We start from the raw sequence: 6,920 nt of genomic DNA on the forward strand, positions 1-6,920 counted from the left end.
TACAAATTACAGATCACATAAGTCAGCCAAGGTCACAATTTCTGTCCAGGTGCAATAATTTAATCTCGGCAGCAGTTGGCCAACAGCTCTTTAGTGATAAAAGGTTTTGTCTGCCTGAAGCTGATGGATCCGATCTGTTTCTGTGTAACCTCACTGCTTCCTCTAAGCTTTGAATTAGAGGCTCCCAATGCTTTCAGCAAAGCTCCATGTTTAAGGTCGACTTTGATTTCAGTCTTTTTTCCTCAAAAGACGTGTTTTGAATTCAAGCTTCGTTAAGGAATAACATGCAGGCAGGAGCGTGTAGGTGTGGTGTGATATTGGCTCATTGGTATTCGGATCTGTGCTGTAGATATTTCTCTCCTTTTGCCCCGAGGGCATCAGGGGGTAAAACACGGAGGGTTTTTTTATTACTGTGGAGTGGATATGATCAGCATTAATGAACCTAAATGTGGCTTAGTGGTGGTGAGGGCATCTTTCAAGACTGTCTTTAATTTTGGTGCCTTTGGTGTCTAAAAGAAGATGTTATACATGTTTGCACACAGACTGGATGTAAAATATTTTTTTAAATAAATATAATTTTCATAATGACTTCATTAGGAACTTAGACACAACTGATGTGTTTCAAATCTAGACAGTTTTGCTTCTAGATTATGATCTTGTGGTTTTGTACTTTTGATTAGAAGATGCAGAAAAAGTTTGGACCCCCCTGTAAGAATAATAATTCTGACTTTAATCTAGAATTTATTTCTATGACATCTAATCTGAAACACAAACATGGACATCTAAAGATGTGAAGTTAAATTATCTGAGTAAAAAGTCTGAATTCAGATTTTCTAAAAAAAATTTGTGAAAGTTTTTAAGGGAAAGTTAAAGATCCACTTATTTACTCTGTTTGTTTTTAATATTTTCTTGTTTTATTGATTTTCTTGGTGCTTTATATTGTTTTAATTTGTATCAAATTATATTTTTGGTTTTATCTCCCTGTACGTGTTCAACACTTTATTCAAAACTAATATATACATACAATTATTACTATTACTTTGGTCACAGATTAAGCTCTGAATTGATTTTTGTATTTATTAATTTTTAATCTTCAGTGGAAAGAAGAAAAAAGCTAATAGGAAAAAGTATTATTTTGAACTCTCTACTGTATAGTAAATTTGATTAATTTAACTTCATGGCTTAAAATTGTAAAGCCAACTTTTATCCTTATTGCTGTATTCGAATTGTTTACTATAAGGTTTTAATGAGATCCAGACCATCAGAAGTGATGCTCAGAATAATAACTACTAGAAGACTTTCCACTCTGAAAGGTGGAACTCCTGCTTATAAAAAAAAAAAAAAACAACAATATAACACCACCAGATCGAGATTTTTTATTTTTATTTCTGCACCCACAAACCAGTGAATATTTACTTGTCACTTTGGCCACATTGGCAGTGAATCTGTACTTTGTTTCCTCCACATTCAGTGAAGTTATTTCCTGTCATGCGGCTGAGCGGGGATGACAGAGCAGCAGCAGTTCAGGATCAGAGATAAACCGTCACCATTACGATGACGGATGAGTTTCCAGTGTCTATTTTTGGCTCCTTGTAGAGCATCCAGTTGGATTGAGCTACTGCCAGCTGTTCTCTGGTGATGCTGTGAAATCAGATCCAATACTGGTTTCACAAACAGACTCTTGGAACGCGCAGTGGTGTGTGAATTTGGTGCAGAAATGGCAGCTTCCAGTATTTAGGACAAATCGGCAGAATTTAATCAAAAACTAAGAATTTAGCAAGCAGGAGTAAATGTGATGGTTACCGTTCCACCGAAGTGAGTTTAGATGCAGTGGCTGCCACTTTGGACCCATGACATTGAGTCTAATGTTGAGTGATTGGTGGGACAAAGCCTTTCCTTGGATCAGCGGGCAGGATCCTGCTTTACACCATGATTTATTGATGTCCTAGAAAGCATCAATGGAGGACTTCAGCGAACGACGCCGGCCTCCCATGCATTCAGAATAGCTTAATTCAGCAGGTTTGTTTGTTGCATAAATTGCCTTGCATGCCATTTATGTATGTAGTTGTATAATGCAAAACAAGTTAAAGTCATTATTTAGCTAAATGAGGGTAAGAACTCAGAATAAATATGCATTGGCATTGTTTTCTGTTTTTTTAGCAGATGCTTTTTTCAGATGATCAGCTGGGTGGCAGTGATGGCATGGAAACTGATTTACCCAAAAAAGATGTCTAGCAAAGACGAAGAGTTACCTTCAGCTTAGTGTTCCCATTAAAATCTACTGGTTTGGCCTTGTAGTTTTGTGGGTTGTGTGAGGAAACTGAACATTTTGATCAATAGATTATTTTTGGTGACAAGGATAAATAAAATAAAGCGTTCCTCCTACATTCTCTCTCTCAAATCCCATTTTCTATATCAAATCAAGCTTTTATTCATTTATTCACATAGTTCGCTTTGTTCCTCTACGCTGCCTCCTCTTTGCACATTTTCCCACCCTGTCTGACCCTCATGTCTCATCGTATTGTTAGTGCTTCGGCGCAATAATAGATGTTCATAAAGCTTATGCTTCTTGGGTCTTTTCAATCATCTCTTGTTAAATTGTATGCCTGTTTTTCCATCTCCGTTCATCTGGCTTTTATCTTACAAACACCTGCTGGAAGAAGTTTATACTAACATTTACAAATCCAACAAAAAGCTGCAATATATATTATTATGTACCTGTATAAAAGGTAAGATGGAAGTTTAAGCAACATTTGCTGCTGATTTGACTGACTTGAGATTTCCCCAAGGGTGTTATGTGTTGTTTAATCCACTTATAAACGTTGATATAATAAACTCATTTAGTATCTTTCTTGCATTTGTTTATGCTCATGGAGAATTTTACAATAATAAGTAACTGAAAACCCCTAAATTAGAGTTGAAGTACATCTTAGACAATATTTTTGGACAGTTATTCTCACTTCAATCAGCTATCAAGAAAAATCTCCTTTTCCCATCTAATATCTCAGAGATCATCTTAAAAGAGGAACTGTTATGCAAAACTCACATCCTGCACATTTTTATTCTTTCATTTTGATCTCAACTGTTTCTAAAATCAGCACAAGTAATTAAAAAAAACACCCTGATGGGTTTTTTTTGGCAATATGTTAATAATTTTCTTTGTTTGGAAATGGAGTGTTAAGTCACATTTGATGGGCACTGTGCCGTTACCTAGCAACCCCAATGATGCCAAGCTTGTTACCCCAGTGGAGTTCCACACATCATCTAATAACACAAGGGAACTCCAGTATGTTTGGTCAGCTGGTTTTACCGCTGCATGCACTGTACAATGGCTGCAATATTGCAGCCATTGTATATTATATATTGCACTTGCTGCTTAAAACTCGTAATCATCTATGTTTGTCCAGAGCAGCAATGATTTCCACCATTCATAATCAGCAAAAGTCTTAATGCCTTTGGATTGTGTTAAAGAAGAACAAGCAATCATAAATCAGCAACAGCTTAGTGTTTTTGCACCTGGAGACACAGATCTGTCACAAACCAGTCTAACTTGGTTAACAGAAAACTGTTCTGACCCTTTATTCTACATGTCTGTGTGGTTGATTGTAGAGGAGGATGATTATTGATTTGGAAGCAGAGTTTGAATCATCATTGAGTTTCTCCTGTCTGATTCAGATGTTCTTACATTTCACTCTGCTGTTTTGGCTATTTTTGGTTGTATACTCTTCTGGTTCTAAGACATTTAAATCAGAATGATCTTGTCTCATTTTCTCTCTCCTCCCTGTTTCTTTTTGAAGATGTAAACTTGGTTTCCTTGGTTACTGATTGGGGACCATAAGTGGCACTCTGAAGACCCTGAGTTTTCTGCAACCCCATGTTTTTCCTTTTATTTCCCAGTGACTCTGACTCAGAAACCCAAGGCTTTTTTATTCCCTCCCAGAGGAAATTCTCTTATGTTTGGGTTTGGGATTGTGTTTGGACAAAATAATATAATTAGAAGCTTTAATGGGAACTGTACAACCATTGTTTCCAAAACTGCACTAGCATTAAATAGGGGTGAAATATGAGTATTTTATGTACCAAGAAAAGAAAACCATTTAAAAATGTTTTACTAATAGGATCATTTTTATGTATTTGTTACATTTTTGATCATATAAAAAAGTTGAAACATGAGTTTTGTGTACGTCCATCAGCAATAGTCTCTGTAAGACCTTTATTTTTGGGTAAAAGGAATAAGGTATTAATTTACACCCTGTTTTGTTAGCATTTCATGAATTTATGTTTTACAATCTGAAAATCCTAAATCAATTCAAATCTTACCTGAATATTAAAATTATTCCTGTTATATTACAAAAACAGATAAAGGTGGAAGTGATCTACGTTTTTCCTGCTGTCAACAAATCCCATTTAAACGTGAAAACCTGACGCCTGATGAATCCTGATGAAGTTTATTCCTCTGTGGCTTAGGGCTCAGCTGTTGTCTGAATAATAGAAAATAAATAATAGAAAAGAATCAGTCAGCCACAGTGTTGCTCCTGAATGGCATACGTCTGCATTACCAGTGATAGCACAAACTGTCAAAACATGTCACTGCTTCCTACATCATGCTGCCATAAAATAAATACCTCCAGATAAACTCAGCATTTAGTATTCAGCAGTTCAACACTCTGAGTACTCTGTGTCCTTGTTTTAAAAATGTGCACACTCAGAGCCACAGACTCATCCAAGAGCCATAAAGGGTTATAATGTCTCTGATTTAATTGTGGTTGTTAGGCAGCTTTTGTGGGACAAATTAGCTTACCTGTAAATTCATGGATGCAAGTGCTAAACATTTTTTGTGTGATAAGCAGTTGCACTCACTTTACCCATCATTATGTTGTGGTTGATTGATGTAACTTCTGTCAGCATCTGGGGCGCGACATGGCTCAGACGCACCACAGAGGCTACAGTACTCAACGCAGCGGTCTCCCGTTTGATTCCCAACCTCGTGGCTTCATGTTTACCCTTCCTCTTCTCTTTCTGCTCTTCTTCCTGTCTATCTACTGTTGAATAAAGGCCACTAGTGCCACAAAAACTTTAAAGGGGACGTATTATGTAAAATGTGTTCGGCTTGGGCTGCCGAACGCAAATATCTCCAAGTTTGGAGATATTTATCCAAACTTTTTATGTATTTTAAGTAAAATATCTCATTTTAAAGTTTCAGTGTTTTGAGAGTTTTTTTTTTTTCACATATTGTCTATACTATGTTTCAGTCACTGTGAACAGGATTCAAAGCACATAAGGAAACAAACTTCATGTGCAAAGTTTGTTCCTAAACAATATTAAGAAACTGTATTTTCCAAAATCCTGGTAATTTAAGTGTATTTTCATAGTAAAACCTTCCCAGAATGATTAATAAATGAGTCGCTGTGAGCAGGGTTCGAACCTGCGCAGGGAAACCCCATCGGATTTCAAGTCCAACGCCTTGACCGCTCGGCCATCACAGCTGGATAGGTCACTTAAATCTGAATAAAAAATATATAGGTGGGATTTAAACTGTTGGAAAGGGAGGGAGACGAGGAATAAAGGATTGCTGGAAAGAAAGAATTAATTGGGATGATAAAAAAGGTCCTAAAACAGATGAGACAGTCGAATTAGACGGAGACAAACTGGGAGAAAATGATGGTTCTGTAAAAAACAGAGAAGCACATAGTTGGAATGAAAAGGGTTGTGCAAAGAGGATCCTGATGATACCTGACAACATGGAGGGATCAACGTTTTAAAATCTGTGCATCAGTTTCAGAAGATTAAAACAAAGGGAACAAACTGAGATTTGATAAATGCAGGTTAGCATCTGTGAAAGTCAACAAACAAGAGTTCATGTCCACTTTAGTTTAAGATTTTANTAAGAAACTGTATTTTCCAAAATCCTGGTAATTTAAGTGTATTTTCATAGTAAAACCTTCCCAGAATGATTAATAAATGAGTCGCTGTGAGCAGGGTTCGAACCTGCGCAGGGAAACCCCATCGGATTTCAAGTCCAACGCCTTGACCGCTCGGCCATCACAGCTGGATAGGTCACTTAAATCTGAATAAAAAATATATAGGTGGGATTTAAACTGTTGGAAAGGGAGGGAGACGAGGAATAAAGGATTGCTGGAAAGAAAGAATTAATTGGGATGATAAAAAAGGTCCTAAAACAGATGAGACAGTCGAATTAGACGGAGACAAACTGGGAGAAAATGATGGTTCTGTAAAAAACAGAGAAGCACATAGTTGGAATGAAAAGGGTTGTGCAAAGAGGATCCTGATGATACCTGACAACATGGAGGGATCAACGTTTTAAAATCTGTGCATCAGTTTCAGAAGATTAAAACAAAGGGAACAAACTGAGATTTGATAAATGCAGGTTAGCATCTGTGAAAGTCAACAAACAAGAGTTCATGTCCACTTTAGTTTAAGATTTTATATCCGTTTTGGGTTTATGTGGAAAACAGATTTACTTGCATTGCGGAGCAAACATAATACAGGCTTTTCACACTTAAACCTTCATTTATCTACTTAGACCTTTTCAGCAACTTTTAACAGTTTCCACTTTGCTGTGAGCAGGATTCAAACCTATGAGGGGAAACCCCATTGGATTTCAAGTCCAACGCCTTAACCGCTTGGCCATCACAGCTGGATTTCTTGTTATGTAATGAAGAAGCAACAAATGAATGTATTACCAAAAAATAATGGCAAACAAGAAATAAACCAGGGTTTTCCTGCACCTTTTCATCACATATTGATCAGACCAACCTCTCATCATCTGGCTCCAGATTTCAGATATTCTGGACCCCTTGGTTTGAAATCGCTGTGAGCAGGATTCGAACCTGCGAGGGGAAACCCCATTGGATTTCGAGTCCAACGCCTTAACCTCTCGGCCATCACAGCTGGATAAT

General features: G+C 37.0%; 1 protein-coding gene and 4 non-coding genes across 7 annotated transcripts in view; 1 reads left to right on the forward strand and 4 right to left on the reverse strand.

The window, feature by feature from the left end:
• tmem108 (transmembrane protein 108) overlaps positions 1 to 6,920 on the forward strand; it is a 48,304-nt gene that overhangs the window by 32,266 nt on the left and 9,118 nt on the right. The window lies entirely within an intron of this gene.
• On the reverse strand, positions 5,405 to 5,486 carry trnas-uga (transfer RNA serine (anticodon UGA)). Its single transcript has one exon. It is a non-coding gene; the product is annotated as a tRNA-Ser (tRNA).
• Positions 5,968 to 6,049, reverse strand: trnas-uga (transfer RNA serine (anticodon UGA)). The gene has a single exon. It is a non-coding gene; the product is annotated as a tRNA-Ser (tRNA).
• On the reverse strand, positions 6,577 to 6,658 carry trnas-uga (transfer RNA serine (anticodon UGA)). The gene has a single exon. It is a non-coding gene; the product is annotated as a tRNA-Ser (tRNA).
• trnas-cga (transfer RNA serine (anticodon CGA)) lies at positions 6,831 to 6,912 on the reverse strand. Its single transcript has one exon. It is a non-coding gene; the product is annotated as a tRNA-Ser (tRNA).

This window comes from Poecilia reticulata, linkage group LG20, assembly GCF_000633615.1.
Source record: "Poecilia reticulata strain Guanapo linkage group LG20, Guppy_female_1.0+MT, whole genome shotgun sequence".
Taxonomy (NCBI): domain Eukaryota; kingdom Metazoa; phylum Chordata; class Actinopteri; order Cyprinodontiformes; family Poeciliidae; genus Poecilia; species Poecilia reticulata.